Source organism: Myxine glutinosa, chromosome 1, assembly GCF_964187855.1.
Source record: "Myxine glutinosa chromosome 1, kmMyxGlut1.1, whole genome shotgun sequence".
Classification (NCBI taxonomy): domain Eukaryota; kingdom Metazoa; phylum Chordata; class Myxini; order Myxiniformes; family Myxinidae; genus Myxine; species Myxine glutinosa.
Genome location: NC_136261.1, coordinates 271,236,787 through 271,261,730, shown reverse-complemented (window position 1 = coordinate 271,261,730; position 24,944 = coordinate 271,236,787). Strand labels below are relative to the sequence as shown.

Below are 24,944 nucleotides of genomic sequence, written 5' to 3'. Positions count from 1 at the left end.
TCAATGAGCGCCCAGCGATCGCCAAGATCTCTCAATGATCTCTCAATGATCTTCCAGTGATCTCCAGTGACCTCCACGGTCGCCACGGTCTCCTCAAAGTTTTGACTCGGTCGAAAAACAAGCTCTCAACGATCGCCAAGGGAAGCGATCTCTCAACGAACGCTCAACGAACGCTCAACGAAAGCTCAAGGAGCACTCAACGATCTCATCGATCTCCCAATGATCTCTCAGCAATCTTTCAATGAATGCCAAATTTTTCCACCCCGAAGGTAGACATGGCTGAGTGATCAGTGAGGGATCGCTGAGCGTTCGATGAAAGACCAATAGAGTTCATTGAAAGACCGGGGCGGAGATTGCTGAGAGATCATTGGGCGATCAATTTCCGCTTGAGAGATTGCTGAGCGTTCGTTGAGAGATTGGGGAGAGATTGCCGTGGTGATGAGAAGTGCAGCATTGGGGGCTATGAATACGGGTGCTAAACCCAAGAAACGCTCAGCAACCTCCTTGGTCGCCCAAGGAACTCTCAATGATCCCTCAGTGATCTCTCCTGGTCTCTCAGTGATCTCTCTTGGTCGCACCTGATCTCTCAGCGATCTCCGTATATCTCTCAGTGATCTCTCTTGGTCACACAACGAGCGCTCAGCAAACTCTCAATGGTCGCTGCAGGAGGCTTAGTCTCCATTGATATCTCAAGGATGTTTCAATGGGCGCTCAATGATCGCCAAGGTCGCTCAAAGATCTCTATAGATCGCCATGAAAGTTGCCGAAAATTGAATTTTTGATCGCACAACGAGCGCACAAGGATCTCCCAAACATTTACACAGAAACGGCTTTTTCAAGGCTTAGGAGATCGTTGAGAGATCGGGCCAATTTTTGATCGCTCAATGGTCACCCAACGATCTCCGTGCTGTGTAAAGGGGGCCTTACCCTCGCCTGAGAGGGTATTGAATTTGAGACTTTGTTTGTCTGTTTGTTTGTTTGTTTGTCTGTTTGTCCGCACAGAATAAATATGCTTTTTTCTGCAACCGTCGGTCCGATTGACAGGAAATTTTCACCATAGGTGCAACTCCACCTGCAGAATTTTGTAATGCTAATTATGACATCATAGGTCATGTGGTATGAGCGCCATTTTGGAAAAACCGAAAAAAATTGCACCTCTATATCTCTGAAAGCGCTGCATAGAAAAGATTGAGACATGGCTCATTGTAAAGAACTCTCCATGGGGAATAAAATATGTTAATGATGATGTCATAGGTGCCTCCATTATGATGTGATAATTCGACAAGTACAAAACTTCATCCGATAAAGATGAAATTTCTTGAGCATCATCTAGGGATAAATTCGTGGAGAAAAAAAAATGATGACGTCATCGGTCACGTGGTTAAGGCGCCATATTTGTTTTAACACAAAAGCCTTAAAAACTACTGAAAACAAGTCCCGGCGAGGGTCTGCAATCTCTGATTGCTCTTTCTAGTTATTAATGTTGAGGTTACTGTTCATTTACAAGTTTGGAATTATCTAAAATGATCCAGAATTTTTTAATACCAGATAAGACCTCACCTTTTCAGGGTAGTTTTTTTAAACAATTATAAATTAGTTTCATTGTCGCTGTAATACTACTTGACAATGGTTTGAAACTGCATTATCCACTTGCAATGATGAACCTTATATTATGTTGAAGGATTTTTGCGCATTTTGGGGAGCCATTAAATGAGTGGTAATCTATGGTGTTTACCTGGTATTCTAACAGTCTTCTTGCTTTTGAGTGATATTTATGGCATTTAATTTTATTATCATCACTCATTTTTTTAGATCTTCAAAAGTCTAGACTGCAAGCCCAATTATTTCAAAGTGTTTGAATGTAGAATGTTTTGAATACAAATGCAACATGATTATTTGCTTTGTCAATTGGAACAATAACATTGTCATTGAAGCTGTTTTAATTAATCACTCATCTCTGGATTGTTCAAAATTACTTCCGGATTGTTGATTCAAAATTTTCTTTTTAAATCAACAACTCTCCTTTTCACGTTTCTCTACCTGCTTCAATCATAAAGCCAATTTTGTGTTTGGTGCTTTATGTTTATCAATTTGTTCTCTCATCCATTCCATCAGTCCTATCATTGTAAGTTCCATTGCTTTATTCCAGGTAATGCTTTTGCTTTCTCTATAATTTGGTCCTTTTGAAAGTAATGCACATACTATTTTACATGTCACTATTCTGAGATCACTTCTGATGATGTGTGTATGATGTGAATTTTAATTACAGAATTTTCACAATTACAATGACATGTTATTCAACCATTCTTCTATGTTTGCAGAGCCTGGTGTTGGCTTAGCGGTTAAGGTGCCAGCTTGGGATCCTAGGATCCTGGGTTTGAATCCTGGCCGATCACTGAATTAACGCCAGGGGGGTTGACTCAGCCTGTCATCCTTCTGAGATCGGCAAATTGAGTACCAGTTCACTTGTAATTCCCTGTGTGTTGCAAGAGGCGACCAACAGGGTTGGCGGCAGGAAGGGCATCTGGCCGTAAAACATTGCTTCAAAAAGGGGACCATTGTGCCCAAAAAAATGCCAACTCCTGCTCTGTGGGGAAAAATGGCCTCTAAAGGTGGGTGTCCTCTATGTTTGCAGATTGTACTATTTCCTTACAGTTGAAGATCTTTCTCCTAATTGCATTTTGTCAAGTGTACACAACCCTTTGTAGATCTCTGTTGTATTGTTTCTGTAAATTTACATCTATACCGACAATACACACACACACACACACACACACAAATATACTAAATAATATATATAATTTTATACATATAAATATATAATAATATACATATATATATATATATATATACATATATATAATTTTGTCTATATTTGGTTCAATTCTTTGTTCCCTCTATCCTTACAAGTCTCGCAGTTCCTGCTGCTGAAAAGCATTCCCATAGCATGATGCTGCCCCGGTCAACTGTAAGGAAATTGGATTCACCTGAGTTAAATTTGGAGTGTCAGAACAAATGGGTTAAATAGTTTTTAACTCAACACATTTCAGCTTTTCATTTTTAATTAAGTTGTAAATTTTTCAAAAAAAAAAAAAATTCCACTTGGATATTATAGGGTATTTGGTGTAGATCGGTGACAAAATAAATCTCAATTTAATCCATTGTAAATTCAGGCTATAACACAACAAAATCTGAAAAAAGTCAAGGGGTTTGAATACTTTCTGAAGGCTCCGTAATTGGGTAACGCAAGAACGACTGCAATTAGATTCTTCTTTGTGCATTTTTAAATTTAACACAATTAGTATTCTTTTAACATGCAACCGAGTGAAAGAAGCATTGAAAATCACATCGTCATGGATAGATAGGTTAAGGTTATAAATTGCTCTCCCAGAAGGTTCAGATCATTATGAATTATTCGTTAGCAGAAAAGGCTCGCATGCAATGGATTGTTTCAAACCATATCAGACTGTGATAATGTCAAACACTTTTCACTAGATGTTTGTCATTTACGTAGTCTGATCAATAAATCAGTGGCCCAATATTTAAGGACAATGCTAATAGAAACACAATTGGTTGCTAGACCAAATTCATTACTGTATTGTTGTAACTAGACAGAATAGGAAAATAAAAATTTGGTTTAACGTCAATGATTGATTATTTTTTTCTGTCAAAGGCATAACTTATGGAGAAAGTTTCATGAATCACAACATTAAGGAGACACCAACATACATTTACATTAATTACAAGGATATCAGTACACAATAGGGCTGACATCCCACAATAGGGTGATACACACACTCGCCTGTAAGCTGTCTCGCCTGGGTTCGAATCCCGACCCAGCTATCAACTGTCAACCCGGTGTTTCATAAGCAAGTTGATTCATCAATATGTGTGCCGACCCTCGGATGGACATTAAACGGGTGTCCTTCTGTCCTTTCTGTCGCCATTAGTTTGTAGATGTTAAAGATCCCACGGTGTCCTTCGTGAAGAGTATCATGAGCAAATTACGAATTCCTGTCCTAACCAGCAGAGGGCATTGCATCAGCATCACAGCCACACCCTCAGCCAATGATGCTACCTACCCCACAGCCTTGTGCTACATATGAATGAAGAAGAAGTACTCAATATCGAAATAAATGCTGTTTATGGATAAACCTGGAACACAAGGATTGCTAAGGAATGTGCTCATATGAGAAAAATAAAGCCTAACTAAAGCTTACAAACGAAAAACCTAACTAAGCTAATACATGATGTCTCCAAAGTGTAAGTCCAATATTATTAGACCGTCCCACGTGCAGCTGGAGCCGGGGATTTGCAATCACTTCTGTCTGTCTGTCTGGGCCATAACTTTTTACCATTTGAGTTTTTCTCATCAAATTTTCAACAAAGCTTTATAAGAATATGGAGGAGTCAAATTAATAATTTGGCCCAAAGGTGAAAAGGTCAAAGGTCATTGTCACATAAAATAATAAAATTTCCTTGGATTGACCTGAAATTTTAATAGTTTGCATATCGGGTCACATAATTGGTTCATCAATCAAAACTTAGAGGCTGATTTGTTTATTTATATATATATATATATATCAAAATGCCAACGGTCAATGTTGCATAACATCATCAATCTTTATCCGATTGACTTGAAATTTGAACAGGATTTGCACATTAGGTGACTGAAGCTTATTGCTTTTGAGGTAAAAAGAACCTGAAAACAAAGCATACGGAAGACAAAGAGGTCTGAATACAAAGCAGATGCGGACGGGCTTTGCACTTTCAGTTGCTTTCTAGTTCAATTAAATGCAACGATTCATTCTTGGATATTTTCTCAGGTTAACAAGCAATACGTTTCAATGACTCAACTTATAACCGACGATAATCCAACAAAAGCTGATAAATGCATATGCCAATCTTTAAAAACAAACTTCTCATGAGATCTGATGAGAATGCGAGCCCAGCAGATCTCAAGTTTTTCGTTGGAAGGGGTCAAAGTTACATTCTCACTTCCTGTTCAGAAGAAAGCTCTCCAAATCGCATAGCCAGCATACATAAGATGGGATTTAAAATAAAAAAATAGACAAAATATAAGCTGGCGAAAGAGTACGAATGATCTCATAATGCTTTGTAAATCATTCTTCGTGTCAACCAAGCACAGTTCATGGTTTCTTGGTCAAAAAAAATCCATTCAACTTGAAATTCTCATTCAATCTTCAATGCGAAGTTGTTTTGATAATGTAAATTAAAATGTGTATGTGTAGACACTCACACAGGGACACCTCAGTTGAGGAGGATTTTGAATTGTGGCCAGGAAATATGCTGTTGATGTTCAAATGGAGCTTCCTGTTTGGGTTGCAGTCTTTGAAAGACACAGAACCACACGCTGTTCAAATAAATATCAGCTGCTGCACTGACAACCGCCAACTACAATCAGTCAGGCTACATCGTCCCTAAAAAGCCATTTTTGCAATGCCAGCGCCTCACCACCACCCGCCTCCCCCTAAACCCCCTTTCCTTCCACTCCAGCAAGGGAATTAATCCATGGAAACATTTGTGGCTTACCTATCATGAACAAAAGGGGAAGGTGAGGGGGGGCTGGTATTTCCAAAAGGGTGGGGGAAGACATTGCCAAAAAAAACTTCTCAACCCTCTATAGGCTGTTTGATGTTGCAGTAGTTTGTGAGTGTGAGTAGTTCTGTGGGAGTAGTTCTGTTTGTTTCACCAGCTGTTGCAATTCAGCCAGAAGTTGCATTTTAACTTTAATGTCTTGTAAACCACGTTCATTGTCTGATGTGTGCCTAAACAGGAGCCCCCCTGTTGTTCGGGACATTGCCATAGACCAGAGCATGGGTTCACGGGAACTACTAAAGTTAACACATACATACTCAGACACAAACACACACAAACACACACACACACACACACACACACACACACACACACACACACACAAACAAACAAACAAACACACACACACACACACACACACACACACACACACACACGTAATTTGACCTGAAGATCTTGCCCCATTTTCATCTGTGGATTTGATAAGATAAAGTAAAGGCCTTTATGGATATACTGCGGTGCAAGTTTCAGGAAATTATAAGCTATATCACAAATGAGACAACAACCCCACACTTAAACAAGACAATTCATAATTGTCTTGTAAACCCAGTTAACTGCCTTACTCATACCTCATAAAACCAGTTTAATATTTGCTGCTTCTCACAAGGCAGAGTCGTGTCGTGGCTTAATAATTGGTTATCGTACGATAGGCAAAAGCACCATTTTTACACCGAAGAACCACATGTCCTTACAAATTATTTTAAAAAGTCATACTACAAAACATTGGATAACCAGAAGAGTTTGTATGACGTTGTTATGACGTCATCATATGATAATTACCTTTAAACACATACAATATAGTTTATTTAGATTATAATATATGGTATGGTGAGATTTTAATTTGCCAAGTACATGGTTTTAAAGTTAAGGGAATCAATGTAGATATCAAATTTTCAATTTAACTGATCCATTGGGTGTTATAATGTCATTCTGTTGTCATAATCTCTTCATTGTCTTAAAAAAAAAAAAAAAAGGAATTGTAGAATTTCATAGAATTTCAATCGTGACATCACTCTTTTCCTTAGAAATAAAATATAAGGTATAATGATGTCATTATAATGTTATATCTAACAATATTACTTGTGGATTTTAAAGAAAACTGGCATCCATTTTGAATATATTATGTCGTGATGACATGTCAGAGCATGTCATCAATAGATTTAATGATAACTGGCATTATGACATCATAATGACATCGGGAAACATCTAATACGAGTTGCAGCGAAGAAAATTACACCAACATTTCGTACTTTGACCACAAACACCAATTGTTAGCAAGTTAACGTATAACATCATATTGCTCATATACCAAAAGTATTGTTTGTTTTAGGGGTGATTATTATATATGGCATCATAATGACGTCATAACACTTATTATTTCAGTTCAAATGAAGTATCCTTGGCCACAAAAACATAAAGAGTTAAAATCCTATTACATCATTTAGAAATGAAAATTCTACAGTTCATTTGTGTTTTTATAAGACAATTTAAGAGACTAGTACACCCGCTCACTATGGGAGTGGCAGGGGGTCCATGTTGTTATTAGGTTTCCTCTGCATGAAATGCAAAGGAATACCTATTATTATTCCTATAATTTTTATTATTATTCTTCTGCCATATTTTCACTTCCGAAACTTGAAAATGAATGTTCTCAGCAACCGTTGGTCAGATTGACACAAAATTTTCACCAAGTGATTGGCTAGGCATGTAGAATGTTTTACTGCTAAGTATGACGTCATAGGTAACGTGGTATGGGCGCGATATTGGAAAACACCTTCAATTTTGCCCCTCTATATCTCCGAAACGGGTCAATGGAAAAAATTGAGTCATGGTTCATTCTAAACAACTCTGCAATGGGACAAAAAATACGTTTATTTAGGATATTAAAAGTGCTAAAGTCACAAAGTTATAATTCGACAAATAGACCCCTTGATGCCACGAATATGATTTTTTTTTTTACATGACCTTAGTGAAAAAAAATTCAGAATGCAAAAATTTTCGACGTCACACATCACATGGTTCGGCTGCCATATTGCTTTTCATGAAAAACACTAAAATCCCTTTTCTCCGCAACGGCTGAACAGATCCAGCCCAGACTTTGCATGCAGAATCGCATGCCCATGATGAACAAAAAGTTCCCACACATGATGACGTTGTACGTCGCATCGTTTAGGAGTTGTGACGTTTTTAAGCATAAACTTTAAATCCTATCTCCTCCCTAATTTTTGAAGATATAGAGTGGAAACTTTACACAAACGTTCCCCATGTGCGGATGTTAAAAAGTTACTTGAGAAATTTCGATAAGTCACATGGTTTGGCCGCAATTAATAATTGAATGTAAATCTTAAAAAGCTTCAATCTCTTGAACCGCTGCATTGATCGACTTGAAACTTTAATGTAATGTAGCTCTCATCAAGGGGAATAAGTGTTTAAAATTTCAACATGATTGGTTGTACGGTCTGGAAGCTAGAAGTCGTTATTGTTGAAAGAAGAAGAAACGCAACACTTTTTTGTCTCAGGTCATGTAACGGATTGGTTTCATGCATCGCAGCTTCGCATACCCTTGGTGATTTCGAGAGATAAGAACACGAGGAGAAGAATAAGGTAAGTTGGAAGTTTGTGGGATTTGTATAATTTTAAAGTTATTATCAAATAAAGAAATCGCGCCTTTGCTGAGGGTCAAGCCTTAATTTTTACTTGGCGCGATTCGTGCAAGCTGGCCGTACGGGCTCATTTCAACTCGGAATTAAATTCGGCTTTCGGATTTGGTAGTCTCTAAGACCGTTGAATAATAGACCACCGCAAACCCTGCGAAAATCGGATAAAATATTGTCGGGTTACCTCAGATCGAGAGTGCAGAATTAATTAATTAACACACTACACGGCGTGCAGGCTGTGCACGGAGCGACATCACGGGCTCATTTCGACTTCGAATTAAATTCTGATTTCATATTTGGCAGACCCTCGGGTATACAGCTTACACTCAACCAAAACAAATTTGGCAAAATTCCGACTATTTTTGATGAAAATATGACTACGTATGCATTTTATATGGAGAACTCCCAAGCAAGCCTGTGTGGATGTGTGTGTGTGTGTGCGTGTGTGAATGTGTATGGATGTGTTTGTGTGTGTGTGTGTGTGTGTGTGTGTGTGTGTGTGTGTGTGTGTGTGTGTGTGTGTGAATGTGTGTGAATGTGTGTGTGTGAATGTGTGTGTGTGAATGTGTGTGTATGGATGTGTTTGTGTGTATGTGTGTGTGTGTGTGTGTGTGTGTGTGTGTGTGTGTGTGTGTGTGTGTGTGTGTGTCTGGATGTGTGTGTGTGTGTGTGTGTTGTGGATGTGTCTGGATATGTGTGTGTTGTGGATGTGTCTGGATGTGTGTGTGTGTGTGTTGTGGATGTGTCTGGATGTGTGTGTGTGTGTGTGTGTGTGTGTGTGTGTGTGTGTGTGTGTGTGTGTCTGGATGTGTGTGTGTGTGTGTGTGTGTGTATTGTGGATGTGTCTGGATGTGTGTGTGTGTTGTGGATGTGTCTGGATGTGTGCGTGTGTTGTGGATGTGTCTGGATATGTGTGTGTTGTGGATGTGTCTGGATGTGTGTGTGTGTGTGTGTTGTGGATGTGTCTGGATATGTGTGTGTGTTGTGGATGTGTCTGGATGTGTGTGTTGTGGATGTGCCTGGATGTGTGTGTGTGTGTGTGTGTGTGTGTGTGTGTGTGTGTGTGTGTGTGTCTGGATGTGTGTGTGTGTTTTGGATGTGTCTGGATGTGTGTGTGTGTGTTGTGGATGTGTCTGGATGTGTGCGTGTGTTGTGGATGTGTCTGGATATGTGTGTGTTGTGGATGTGTCTGGATGTGTGTGTGTGTGTGTGTGTGTGTGTGTGTGTGTGTGTGTGTGTGTGTGTGTGTGTGTGTGTGTGTGTGTTGTGGATGTGTCTGGATATGTGTGTGTGTTGTGGATGTGTCTGGATGTGTGTGTGTGTGTGTGTGTGTTGTGGATGTGTCTGGATGTGTGTTTGTGTGTTGTGGATGTGTCTGGATGTGTGTGTATGTGTGTGTGTGTGTGTCTGGATGTGTGTGTGTGTGTGTGTGTGTGTGTGTGTGTGTGTGTGTTGTGGATGTGTCTGGATGTGTGTGTATCTGTGTGTGTGTCTGGATGTGTGTGTGTGTGTGTGTGTGTGTGTGTGTGTGTGTGTGTCTGGATGTGTGTGTGTGTGTGTGTGTGTGTGTGTGTGTGTGTGTGTGTGTGTGTGTGTGTGTGTGTGTGTGTGTGTGTCTGGCTGTGTGTGTGTGTGTGTGTGTGTCTGGATGTGTGTGTGTGCCTGGTGTGTGTGTGTGTGTATCTGGTGTGTGTGTGTGTGGTGTGTGTGTGTGTGTGTGTGTGTGTGTGTGTGTGTGTGTGTGTGTGTGTGTGTGTGTGTGTGTGTGTGTGTGTGTGGATGTTGTATGAAATTAGCAGTAAAATTAGCATTCGATTTATTTCGAAAGGATTTCCATTATATTATATTTCTTTCATATATATTTATTTTCATTAGTCGAAACCGGTCATCACTGCTCGCAGTTATAAAGTGGCAGTTCTCGTCCTTATTATTCTTGCCAATTATTATTACTATTAATTATGTTAGATTAGGTCATTGAAAAGATCAGACCTTGCTTCACCATTCTAAGTTCCGAATTATAAAATGTAATTAAAGACACTTCTGAAAGGGTGTCGGCATGTTACACGACAAGTTAACACGTTAATGACGACATGTTAACATGGCCTTTATCCAAGGAGGAAAAACCCGTTGTGGAGGTTATTATTAGTATTAATATTGTTTTGTAATAGCATTAATATTACGATATTATCATTGGTTTTGGTATTAGAAGTGACCCTTGGAAAAACGCCACATTAAAGCTATCTTAACACGGATATACACCTCAACACACATTCCCAGTGGCGGGAAAATACCCTCGGGGAGGGGGGCAAATTAATTCGCTACAACCTTCATTGTGTGACCCTTAGTCCTCCTGTCAAGTTTGGTTGATATTAGATAAGTATGGACCGAATGTATCGCGGTCAAAAATCATCAGACAGATAGACAGACAGACACCACATTGCGTATTTTAGTTTGACGACGACGTCACAATGACATAACATCACCGAATGGATCCGTTTAGAGGATTTAATGTAAATGATATCGACATTTGGATTATATCACCTCGACTTCAAAAACCAACTCATCAATTTAAAATGTCACCATTTTGTTTCTTTTGTAAGGTACGAGTAATAAAAAGATGATGATGTCATAATGGGACCCTCCTGCTATCCTATTTTTGGACCATGACCTTTTTTTCATGCATAATCCCATCTGGTGCTTCGGTGAAAAAGAAAAATGGTGCACTTGTCCACGAAGTACCAATCCTTGCGTTTTCTGTCCTTAAGCTACCTGGCTCGTGTTTCTCCTTTCTCACTTTCAGCCAGGTGCTATGCGCCGATTGAATGAGCAAATAAACCGTGGTTTCATTCACATTATCGCCACCCTGTAGCACAAAACCCCAAGGAGCAATGCAGTGAAATAGCCAAACAGATTCATACACAGGCCTCGGTGGTTACAAATCTCCACTAAAAACGAAGTTACAATTTGGACTCTGATTCTGGAACTGAAGGGAAAACAGCATTTCAACGGCTCGGTCAGGGAGGCCAACAGTAAAGAACATCGAGTTCCATGTTTATTGAAAATAACTGCATGTCTATGGAATTAGGATGAAAAGTATATCATGGGTTCAATGTTTTATCACCAGTCTCTCGGGGGAAATTGGCAAAGGGAAATGGTATGTTAGCAGTTCTTTGTTCAACACTGTGTTTGCTTCCCGCGAACTCCATGGAGACTTGAGAAGCGCAGATGTAAATCGCAACATCATTGCACACTGTCCATGCTTTCCTCAGCACAAGGCATCGCCACTCCATAACATTACGCTATTGTGGAAGTGAACACTTCATCACGGAACACAAACTTAGTGTCATTCCAAGCACGTCTCACTCATTGTACACACTATAAGAACGGCGCAGCCATTTCAATGTATTTCATGAAGTCAACTGTCCTGCACAATCTGAAGTACATTCACAACAGGAAATGTTTTACGACCACGATTGCGACCGTTACTCCCAGGACAAGTGTCGGCCATCTGAACTTTAATGGTGAACAACAAATAGGTGTGCCTGGAGATATAGACAGTTAGTAGAGGACTGGCTGTTGAGAACTTCTGTGGGAGAACCTCCTGTGAGGCATTTCGAAAGGATAGAGCAACAGACAAAGAATCATAGGTTGGCAACCATTGTGCAAGCTTGATGGACCTAATGTCTTACTCATTCCTTGTAAGGTACAGGGAAAGAGAGGATTATTATCCATCCGAGATGGATAATCTGAAGTGCTCGTGCCTACGAAGCACTAGGATGACTGTTTAATGTCTGTCCAGGTGTCGCGATCCAGCGACAGATCGAAGGATGAGCTTCCTCTTAGCCACCATGTCAGCCCAAACAACAAACAAGAAGACGTCATGCAGAGCACGATACTTGCAAAATCCGCCCCCACCCCAAGAAAAAAAATTCCATTGATACAGCAAATTGTCCATTTCATCAAGATTAAAATTGACAATCTTGATCAAAGCTCGGGTCAACAGGAAGAAAAGTGACGATTTTTCAGATGAAAAATGATGATTTTGGAAGGTTGACCTTGAGTTGACCTTTGACCTTTTGACCTCAAAAATAGTTCGTTTCCCTATTTAGTGACTCAATGTGCAAATGCTGTTCAATTTTCAAGTCAATCGGATGAAAATTGAGGATTTTAAAAACTTGGCCTATGTTGACCTTTTGGCCTATGTTGACATCAAAAATGGTTGGTGGTTGAATTCTGTGACCATATATGTAAATCCTCTTAGAATTTCAAGTCAATCAAATGAAAATTGGTGATTTTAGAAATTCGGCCTATGTTGACCTTTTGGCCTATATTCACCTAAAATATAATTTGTAGTTGAATTCAGTGACCAGATATGCAAGTTCTCTTCAAATTTCAAATCAATCGGATGAAAATGGAGAGGATTTTAGAAATTTGGCAAAGTTGGTGACCTTTGGCCTATGTTGACCTTTTGACCTTTTGACGCCAAAAACAATAGGCTTCTCAATTGGGACGACCTATACAACTTGGTGAAGTTTCGTGACGATCGGTTTGGAATTGTGACCTGTAGGCCGGTGACAAACAAACAGACAATCAGACAGACAGACAGACAGATAGACAGAACCACAAACGCGACTGACCAATATGCTTGAAAGATCTTCGATTTTGCAAGTAATAAAATGGCCAGATAAGGCATTGTAGATGAATCTGTCCAGCTGGGTTGCATTTCCAAGAGGAAATCTCCAACATTTCCATTCCAACTCTTGGATGAGCTCGATTATTCTTTACATAAAAGGACTATAATGCATATTACATAAAGGAGATGGGGACGGAATGACTAAACATATTGTACACGAGATTGTGCCATTGGGAGTAATAGCATCATTGGACAGGTGCTCAAACTCTAACTCCGAACAAAAAAGCCACAAATTTGTTCCGCAAGTGATTTCAGGATTATTCTCTGCATACGTATTCTTGTCGATTAAAATCAAGGCACACTCCATATTTTTCATTACATCCATGTTTTCATTTCATTGCTGCCAAAAGTGTGCTCACACCCCTTGCAAAAGTTGCCTGAAAATAGCGTTTCATCTGCTCTACATCATCGCGTAAACATTATTCCCATATGCCATCCCAGAGACTCTCTCTCCCTCTCCTCTCTGAGCGCAAATGCAAGCAGATTTGCAATCCTCGTGAACCGCAGTCACGAGATGGTTTTACCATGGACCGTTTTCGATTCACGTTTCATGAATTGTAAAATAATTATGAAGCAGCATTTGCAATGTGTGACTCATCTTGACCAAGTGATGACACTATACTGACATTGAATTTGCGACTACACCAAGCCATTTGCCTACTCGAGGCTCCTCGGTTTTAAAGACATATGCGAAACGAGTCACATAAGAACCGTCTTGACATCACTTCAAGCAAAGCAACCCAAGGGGAGGACACAATTGATGACACTACTGACATTGAATTTGCTACTACACCAAGCCATTTGCCTACTCGAGGCTCCTCGGTTTTAGAGACATATGCGAAACGTGTCACATAAGAACCGTCTTGACATCACTTCAAGCAAAGCAACCCAAGGGGAGGACACAATTGATGACACTACTGACATTGAATTTGCTACTACACCAAGCCATTTGCCTACTCGAGGCTCCTCGGTTTTAAAGACATATGCGAAACGTGTCACATAAGAACCGTCTTGACATCACTTCAAGCAAAGCAACCCAAGGGGAGGACACAATTGATGACACGACTGACATTGAATTTGCTACTACACCAAGCCATTTGCCTACTCGAGGCTCCTCGGTTTTAAAAACATATGCGAAACGTGTCACATAAGAACCGTCTTGACATCACTTCAAACAAAGCAACCCAAGGGGAGGACACAATTGATGAGCATTGTCTCCAGAGTGTACTAACAAGATATCGCTCACTTATCTCACAGCCGCTGTACTTGAAGACGGCTTACAGATGCATTCCAGTTGAAAACGTCCAAATGCTTCAGCCATTTTTAACAAATAAAGCAGTCTTTTAATAGGATACTGAAACACAGATGGCAGAAAAGTTATAAAAAGCTTGTAACTGTAATGTTATATATTCAAAGAGCATCCCAACTTATTTTTTTATCCAAAATTGGCTTGATCCACAAGACCGAGCATGCTTTACAACTCTCAATTGCACAAAGCATGAAAAGTTGGCAATTAGTCAGGATTAACCAAAGGAACCTTGAAATTCTGTGCGGCGTACCTCCTTGTACGAGCTACCCTGTGATGGAAGTCATGTTGAAAGTCCGCAGGTAGGTTTATTTCACCTAACAAAACGTCCAAAGTTGACAATCCGTGCTCGGTTGACGTCAGCTGCTCGACTGTGCAAGTGTGCCAATATCCAAGCGGTTTTTGGGTTGCAGGCCCCACCCCTAATGTGACCCACATTCCAATGCAGCTTTCCCTCCCCTGATTCTTATCCCCAAACCATACCGCACTATATTTCTTCCAATGCCAACAGCATCCCTCCCGGAAAGCCACTCAAACAGCTAAGCCAGAAACCAAACAACGGTTCCCCTTCATTTCCTGATGGTGGGCTACGAAGAAGCCATAATCGCCTTGGCCTAGATATACTTCTCTTTTTTCTATAAAGGACAAAGCCCACTGATCAACAATTCAAGCTCAATGCTTTTAACAATAGGTGATTGCAGTATTTGATACCGAAAATTATTTTGGAGCATGTAAACCAAGGCCATCGAAACAATCACATAAAAGGTAATCCAAAGCCGAATGGAAAATAATAAATGTTACATTGTTACCTTCTTTTCAAATTGACATTACATGAAATCAGCAAGACTTGAACCATTGTCCTTTGAATTAATTTGCTTATTAAAGATGGATTTCCAACCTGGTATCTCAAAATATTCCTCCACGAGAAGGGGCTACCCGTTGATGCGTTTGCGGGTTGCGAGAGCCACGGGTAACCGACGCTGTCTGGCTGGGAGGGCTTTTCCTGGTGGGGGTTTTGTGACGTGTTGGATATTTAAAAGCTGTGGAGTTATTGGCCTCATGGTGGTTTGTGGAGTTATTCGCCTCATGGTGGTTTCCTTTGGCCTGCAAGATGGCGGCAGCACAGCCTGACCCCACATCCCAATATACACTTCATAGTGACCTCAAAATGGAGGTCAAGGCCAACGTACAGTCAGTCGCTTAAAATCTTGCCCAGATTCTGGAGTAACTACACCCAAAATATTTGGGGGCTCTAGGTGCTACAGTTCGGCCATGAAAGAATAACGTACAAATGCACAATCATACTAAAATACGCCATTTGTGTCTGTCTGTCTGATGAATTTTTGATGCCAATACACCGTCGTTACTTATCCAATCTCAACCAAACTTGACAGGATGACGAAGGGTTACACAATAAAGGTTGTAGTGCATTCATTTGCCCCCCTCCCCAAGGGGGTTTCTCCCCCCGAACGAGTTTGCCCGCCATTGCCGTCAATGGGGTTGCACGTTGAGGTGTATATAAATGTTAAATTAGCTTTATCGTGGCGTATTTCCAAAGAAGATTTATCGTGGCGTTTTTCCAAAGACGCTTTTAATAACAAAATTAATGATAATCGCATATTGTTAATGTTATTACAAAACAATATTAATACTAATAATGTCCCACTTCCCCAAGGCGTTTTTCCTGCAGTGATAATGTGTATAAATAGCTTTTCGTTATAATGGCGTTTCTGGGGGAGCAACGGCTTCTACAGGAAGTAAAAATATTATAAACCACAAACACGTATGCTTGGCTTTTTAAACAGTTGCTAATGCTCTTTATAACTCTAAATGAAGAAATTTGGAGGAATCCCAACATCCGTGAAGTAAGGTTTACTTACAGAACTGAGCGAAGATCTACTGTATTCTATATAACCCACAAATGTTAGGTTAATAACATGGCCCTTTCTGCCGCTACCGTGGCATTTTTCAGAGCGAACCTTTGAAACTCGCTCCTGCTGTTTCATACGAAACTGAAAGGGAGAAGCTCGGGTTGTGCTCCCTTACCAAGCAGCTAGCTAGCGCTTGCCAAGCCAGCCATTCCTTAAAGGTTTTGAATGGAGTGCTTGCTCAAATGCTTAAACCACTTGGAGATCTCTTCACAAGAAACTTGGGAAATGAACACACACCCAATGTTCTTGAGACCCACCCATATATAGACTGTAATCTATATACCCCAAAGATGAATGACCCTTTCTGCCGTCCCGGAGTCTGCTGGTGTACTAGTATGAAAAATACTTGAAATAATTAAATAATTAAAATACTTTAAAAATTAAATTAATTAAAAATACTTAGACAATTTAAACACTTGAAAATATGTAAGAGGATGAACACTTTGATCAACAAGTGTATAGTCTTTGCATAAATTCAGAATGAAGAGGTAGTCTTGTTGGTGAAGGCTCGTGTCGGTCAAGAATCTAGATGAATCGATGAAATCAACAGGACGTTGATCGACTTATTATTCTAACCGCCGTAGGAATCAGGAGAAGATAACGTTTCAGGCCTTGTCGAAGCAAGGGTTGACATCCAAAACCTCAGGTTATCCTTGAATCTCACGGTGGTTGGTCCTGTTGACCCAATCAGTCCAGTTGACTTAATCCATTGCCGTCCATAAATGCACCTTTTGGAAATGGGGAGCAATGGGGCCTTGGTGGAAAGCAGAGCTCCATGCAAGAACAAAAATCTGTTTCCTTTTTAGCCCAAGATATTAATTTCCCAACTTCACACAACAGACTGCAATCACTGTTTTCAAAAGAGAAAAAACATGTTCTATGGCGTTGTTGTACTTTAGTAATCCCAAATGATGTTTCTTTTCATTATATTATCTTGGAGCATGGAGCTCTGAGCAGGCCTCGATGCAAAGTTGCAAAGCATCTCTTTCGAAGATTGCATTTCCCTCCAAACCAAAGGGGCAGCCAGCGAGATAAGTAGTTTGGAAAGTACTTGATGTAATTTGACTGCCTTAACGACATGACCATGGATTCACTCTGTATGTATATTTTCTGCACACTTTTTGAAAGTGTTTGATGAGATTGAAAGTGTGATGTTTCTAAATTTTCAGTGAGATACGATTCATTTTGCTGTTGATCATTGTTAAATCCTGGGTTGCCTGAATGGTCGACAGCAATGGTTCTTAACCAGGAGTACCTATACCTCCTGGGGGTACAAAACCACAAATCTGGTGGTATGAAAACACGTTGGCCGATTCAATATTATATGAAGAAATAGTCTCAAAGTAATTTTTTCAGTTTTTTTTTTTTTCAAATTTTTTTTTCTAAGATACTCAAAGTATTTTTATTTTTATTTTTTTTCAAAGTACTTAAATAAGCTTTCTGAATCTAATCTAATTTTAAGTCATTTTTGACAGGGGGTAAAATAACATATTATGATAAATCAAGGGGTACAGGCACTTGTCTAGCCTGGATGGCTGGCAGGATAGTAGGATGGCCTAAGCTGTCGAGCCTGGGTTTCAATCCCGACACAGCTATAAACTGTAACCCCGGTGTTTCACAGGCAGGGTGATACATCAATGTGTGTGCCGTCCCTTGGCTGGACGTTAAACTGGGTGTCACATCTGCTGGCATTAGATGGTGGACATTAAAGATCCTGTGGTATCCTTCGTGAAGAGTAGGTGAGATACTGCCCACATCCTGGCCATATTTCTGCCCTAACCAGCAGAGGGCATTGCATCAGTGGCACAACCATGGCCCCAGCCCGCATCAGCACAACATATACTACCCCCATGCCTTGTGCTGTATATGATAGATGATTATTGATTCCTTATCATTATTAATTCCTGATGTCGTTCAAGCTGAAGGGAAAGGTGTATGCTGCATGTGTGAGAAGTGTTATGATTTATGGGAGCGAGACATGGGTAATGAACGTGGAGCAGCAACGAAGGCTGGAAAGGGTGGAAATGCGAATGGTTCGGTGGATGTGCGGAGTATCGTTGAGAGAGAGGAAGACAAATGATGAATTGCGAAAGATGATGGGAATAGAGCCTGTGATGGATGCTGTGAAGAGGAACGGGTTGAGATGGTTTGGTCATGTGTTGAGGAAGGATGAAAGTGACTGGTTGAGAAGAGTGATGGAAATGAATGTGGAAAGAAGTAGAGGATGGGGAAGACCGAGAAAGACTTGGCTAAAGATGGTGGAAGAAGAAATGCGGGCAAGGGGGTTAACAAGGAGAGATGCAGAAAATAGGGCAAAATGGAGAAGATTGTCATGGGGACCGCAAGGCTAACCCCTGCTCTAGCAGGGAAAATGGCCTTAAAATGCCTGTTGTTGTATCATTATTAATTCCAAAACAGTTTTCTTTCAGTTTCTTCTATTTACATCCGAGCATTGTTTCATCTGCTTTGTTGACTGTGTCGTACAATCTCTGATAAAAAAAAACTGATTGCTTTGTGCACAGTCCAACTATCATGTTTAGGGTCAGTTTACTGAACAGACAGCCCTCCGTGTTGTTGGTGGGCCTTTAATTTGTGATAGCGCTTCCTTCTGACAGGGCCACACAGTGCGCAAGTGTGATTGAACAAGGACATTGAAGAAAGCTGTGATAGGATTGATTGGCATGTTTTTAAATGGTGACCCAGATATAAAGCAACCTATATCCTGGTAGCAGCAAGCAATACAGGTAGGGAGAGAGAGAGAGAGAGAGGCCTAATGTACCAGGTTAAGTGAGAATAGTATAATCTGTAAAATGTAAATTGAAGAGCCAGGATACAAACTCATAGCAGAAAACAGTTTATATACAGATGAGAATATCAGATTGACAGCCACAGTGGAAGAAAGTATAAAGGTGACCTTGACCATATAAACTAGAGAGGCTTGGGTAATTCAGACCGGAAACAGCACTGTGCCATGTAGAGTGTCTGCAGATACAGTGCATTCAGAAAGTATTCAGACCCCTTCACTTTTTTCACATTGTTATGTTTCAACCTTATGCTGAAATCGTTTAAATTCATTTTTTCCCTCATCAATCTACACTCAATACCCCATAATGACAAAGAGAAAACAGGATTTTAGAAAGTTTTGCAAATTTATTAAAAATAAAAAAACTGAAATATCACATTGATACAAGTATTCATACGCTTTCCTATGACACTTGAAATTTAGCTCAGGTGCTTCCCATTTCTCTTGATCATCTTTGAGATGTTTCTACACCTTGATTGGAATCCACCTGTGGTAAATTCAATTGATTGGACATGATTTGGAAAGGCACACACCTGTCTATTTAAGGTCTCACAGCTGACGATGCATATCAGAGCAAAAGCCAAGCCATGAGGTCAAAGGAACTCCCTGCAGAGCTCAGAGACAGGATTGTGTCGAGGCACAGATCTGGGGAAGCCTACAAAAAAAATCTCTGCTGCATTGAAGGTTCCCAAGAGCACAGTGGCCTCCATAAGTCTTAAATGGAAGAAGTTTGGAACAACCAGGACTCTTCCTAGAGCTGGCCACCCGGCGAAACTGAGCAATCGGGGGAGAAGGGCCTTGGTAATGGAGGTGACCAAGAACCCGATGGTCACTCTGGCTGAGCTCCAGAGATCCTGTGTGGAGATGAGAGAAACTTCCAGAAGGACAACCATCACTGCAACACTCCATCGATCTGGGCTTTATGGCAGAGTGGCCAGACGGAAGTCAAACAGTTCAATCTTGGTTTCATCAACCCACAGGGTTTCAATCGTTTCAATCTTGTTTCTCACAGTCTGAGAGTCGTTTCGGTGCTTTTTTGCAAACTCCAAGCGGGCTTTCATGTGTCTTTCACTGAGGAGAGGCTTCCGCCTTCTTATTCGTCTTCTTCTTATTCGACCACAAATCACCTTCTTATTGCTTCCAAAATCCTTCCGTTTATCAGTACTTGGTCGCATGGTCGGGTTAAATAAGATGGTGTCTATATAATCAATAACAATGCATCGACGGTGGTAAACTTCTCGAATTTTTTTTTACGACCTTTAAAATCATTATTTCATGTAAATTGAATTATATACCTCAACACTGTGTGGGGTAAGGGGTTCGATGAACTCTATTTTAAAATATGATCAGCAGAGACAAATTTAAATTGTAAACATGTGGCACAAAGAAGGGTTGACTGTTTAAATCTACAAGCCTCATTTATTTCATGGCGACATCGAGAATCGATTGCAGTAAGTCCTCGCTTAACATCATCCCAGTTAACATTGTTTCGTTACTACATCGCTGATCTATTAGTGAACACTCGTTTACATCGTTCCTGGAATGTCTGTACAGTAGATATCTATCGCGAGCTCATGTGCATCAAAACATCTTAAAACCTCTAATTTGGTCCCAAAGTAATGGTTTTCCTCGTTTCAATCAAGCTATACTATACACCATACTGGTACCGTAAATATCGGTGTATAAGCCCACATAGAGTACCACAGGATAGTCCTTGTATACACCTACTGTGCATCGATAACATCGGTGGTTGCGTCACCCTCTCCAATCTCAGGTGTTTGACAGGTGACGAGCTGCCACATGTTTATATGTTCAACTGATTGTAACATCCTCAAGTGCATTGATAACATCAGTGAATCGCAGACTGAAGTTACCCATGTGTGCATTAATGGTGTGTGGAGGAAATTGTGGCCTGAATGTGTCGATGGCTTGAAAGGATTTAATGATGTTGGCTCCACTATGAAGAAAGTTATCCTTGGCTTAGCCAAGAAAACAAGTTTTGATGAGGTGGAAATAGCCGATGTCACACGACTTCTGTAATCACACGGAGATTAGCTAACCAATAAAGGTTTGAAGCAACTAGAGATGATGAGAAAAAAACTCAATGAGAGATGATGATAAAAAATCAATGAGAGATGATGAGAAAAAATCAATGAGATGATGAGAAAAAATCAATGAGAGATGATGATATTCCATTATTTGTTAAAAATTATTTAAAACTTGTACTCGATGTGTAAATAATGTATTTTATCTGACGATAAAAGATTTTCTGCTGTAACCCAACTCTCTCCTATTTACATTAATTGTTATGAGGAAATTGGATTAGCTTGAAGTCATTTCAGTTAAAGTCGCACTTTGCAAGAACGTATCTACAACGTTAAGAGAGGACTTACTGTAGGATGATTTTTGAAAGTGCCAAACAAAGTATGTAACATCAAAGTTAATGATGAGAGAGGGGGGGGGGGGCAGAAAAAGATTAAGAGAGTGAGAGAGAGCGAGAGAGCGAGAGAGCGAGAGCAAGAGTGAGAGAGCGAGAGCAAGAGTGAGAGAGCAAGAGCGAGAGAGCAAGAGCGAGAGGGAGAGAGCGAGAGAGCGAGAGAGAGCGAGAGAGCAAGAGCGAGAGAGCAAGAGCGAGAGAGCAAGAGCAAGAGAGCAAGAGCGAGAGAGCAAGAGCGAGAGAGCGAGAGGGAGAGAGAGAGAGAGAGAGCGAGAGCGAGAGCGAGAGCGAGAGCGAGAGCGAGAGCGAGAGAGAGAGAGAGAGAGAGAGAGAGAGACAGAGAGAAAGAGAGAGACTTTGACTTTTGAGTCCTTTTATTACAAAAATACAAAAAGTAAAAATATACATGTTTTACAATCAAATCAATAATGCCAACAAAAGGAAGAACCACCCAATGATCATCAAATAAAAGAAACAAAATCAGCATCACATAACAGTATTTTCAATTCGTTTACTTCAACCTCACAAAAACCACCGACACACCAAATATCAATAAAGTTTTGAAAATTTCCAGCCTCGTTGGAAAGGGTAAACTCAAGTTTCAATCTTGCTGAGACTAATGCATTAAAAGACAACATGATATTACAGTGTTCTGTCGGTTTGCCAGATAGTTTATCTTTTCTTGTTAAATAAACAGCAAGTTTCGCAGTTGCTATTAGGAAACTAAACAGTTTAGATACAGGATCTTGTTTAGGAGCAAAACAAAAGATGAAATTTCTCAAAGAAAAAGTAATATGCATTTTGTGTGCAATATAATTCAACCAATGAAACAAAGGAAATAATCATACACAGTCTATGAATGCATGAAACAAGTCTTCATTGACTGTACAGAAGGGACAACAAACAGATACAGGAGAAAAATGTCTAATAAACGTGTTGGAGGGAACAATCCAGTGGGCCAAACGCCACTGGAGATCACCTGTTCTTTTTGATATGGGCTCACTATACATGGCTTCTCAGATAGGTTTGGAGGGGGGTCCTCCGGGTAACAATCCTTTCCATCGGGTAACCCCATTTAACGAAGGGTTCCCATGTAACAATTTTAAGGCACATCTTATAGGTAGAGAGAGATAGAGATAGAGACAGAGACAGAGAGAGAGACAGAGAGAGAGAGAGAGAGAGAGAGAGAGAGAGAGAGAGAGAGAGAAAAAAAACCATTTTACATGTGCATCGATAACATCGACGTTATCTAATAAATTTGATGATTCGAGAGAGAGAGAGAGAGAGAGAGAGAGAGAGAGAGAGAGAGAGAGAGAGAGAGAAAAAAAAACCAGGGATGTGGAAAAGCCATGAGGGAAGTACTGAGAGTGCATAAAAAACAATGCCATGAAAATCCCAAATCAACATGAGACCATGGCATATTGTAATTCACCTCATGTGATTCTAGGAGATTGTATCTGCATTCTCCTATCAGGTGACAAAGTAGTGGCATCACTTCAGTCAGGAATTCATGAGCAAACAGCTCACGTGTCCAAGTGAATTTGGGGTTTCTCTTGACTGACATGCCTGGTCTGGCAAGATCTTGCAGCTGCTGCTAGTATGCACTAAACCATTGCAAATACCCATCTGGTGAATTGGAATATCGCCATCGAGGAAGAAGACTGCACCAGGTAATGTACATATGTACATTTGTGGCTGCTATTTTTTTGAGGATTAAAGAGGACATCTCATGCATACAGTTATACACCCTTATAGACATTGTGCCATCGGTAGTTGGTAGATGTATATAATTAATTAGTGTTAAAAGTTTTGATGTATAATTTAAATGTTTTGATCTGGATTTCTGACATAATCCCCTCATCTAGTGAATCCTCACATATCTCCCAGTGGATGTTAGAACACATTGTTGTGTTCGTCACCCTCTCCAAAGGACAAAACGATAGTGTATTGGGCCCAGTCTTGTTCCTCATTTACATAATCTTGTTCCTCCTCTAGACTCCAGAAAACTCTCATTTTTTTTTTCAGATAACTCCACATCCTGTCGCACAGACATGCATAAATCAACGGCATCATTCTCTGCCCATTAGGTATTGATTATCTTCTGGTCTAAGAAATGGAACTGCCGTTCAATCCGAGCAAATCTCCAGGTGTCACCTTGTCTCTCTGGAAGGACCAACAAATGACCCCACCTAACTATTGTCATGGTCAGCAACTGTCAGAAATTAAATGCATTAGAATTGTTCAACTCATTAACAACAGTTAACGTGATATGGTTCTCACTCACACACACACACAATTACTGAAAGTTCTTTCAAGAGCCTCCAAATATGTTTAAAATGACATCTTAGATGTTACTACAATGACACTCTTCGACGTCGAGCAACACGCCTCCGCCCACATTATTACATCATTATACATACTTGTACCAAGTTTGATCAAATCCCTTCAGCTGTTCTGAAGTATCACATTTTTACTTGACATGTCCTCTGACCTCTGACCTTTGAAGCCAAAATCTAATCAGTTCATCTTTTCAACATTATATATACTTGGACCAAGTTTGTTCAAAATTGCATCACTGGTTCACAAATTAGCGCAGTAACAATTTTTCCTAACGGGACCACTGACTGATGACCTATTGACCCCATTATGTAATCCATTTATCTTTACATCATTATATATACTTGTACCAAGTTTGACTTAGTTCCCTTCAGCTGTTCTTAAGTTATCATGGTAATAAAAACCTATTGCAGAAACTGACCTCTGACCTCTTGATGCAGAAATATATCAGTTCATCTTTTCATCATAATATATACCTGTACCAAGTTTGGTCAAAATCACATCACTGGTTCACAAGTTAGCTCGGTAACACATTTTTTTTACCCAAGGTGACCTTATGACCTTTGACCTCTTGACCCGATAATGTAATCTGTTCATCTTTGTGTCATTATACATAGTTGTACCAACTTTGGTCAAAATCCCATCACTGGTTCACAAGTATTCGCGGTAAAAGGATTTTTACCTAACATGACCTCTGACCTTTGACCCCAAAATCTTTACATCATAATACATACCTGTACCAAATTTGAATTATATCCCTTCAGGTGTTCTCAAGTGATCGTGGTAATGAAAACCTATCATGGACGGACAGCCGGACGGACAACTAAAAACATAATGCCTCCGGTGAGTTTGTCGATGGAGGCATGAAAAAAAAAATTGTCTGTGCAGTTAAATGTATTTGTACTGTTAGTCAGGGCCCTTAGGGATATTTTGGGGCCGTTTGGTTCAAATTCTTCCAAAAGCACCAAATTTGGCCCAGATGTCGCCCATGCCATACTCTTTCGATTTTGACGGGCGACAATACGGGTGCCCCCCCCCCCCACCCCCGGGGACCCCATATTGGCGAAATACTAAATGGCCGCCACCCGGATTAGAGGAAAATCAGTTAATAACTAAAAGGGTTGGAATCATGTATGATACCACTTTTCAGGGGTTTTCGAG

At 40.2% G+C, this 24,944-nt stretch overlaps 1 protein-coding gene across 2 annotated transcripts in view; it reads right to left on the bottom strand.

Moving 5' to 3' along the window:
• The window catches only part of LOC137437459 (zinc finger protein 385D), a 952,094-nt gene that overhangs the window by 734,064 nt on the left and 193,086 nt on the right, over positions 1-24,944 (bottom strand). The window contains exon 1 of one of the 2 annotated variants that reach the window (XM_068131812.2): positions 14,529-14,650. The exons of the other annotated variant lie outside the window; for it this stretch is intronic. The gene's annotated coding sequence lies outside the window, so the exon portion shown is untranslated. Of the gene's footprint in view, positions 1-14,528; positions 14,651-24,944 lie in introns of those variants that run through there. 2 annotated transcript variants of the gene reach the window in all.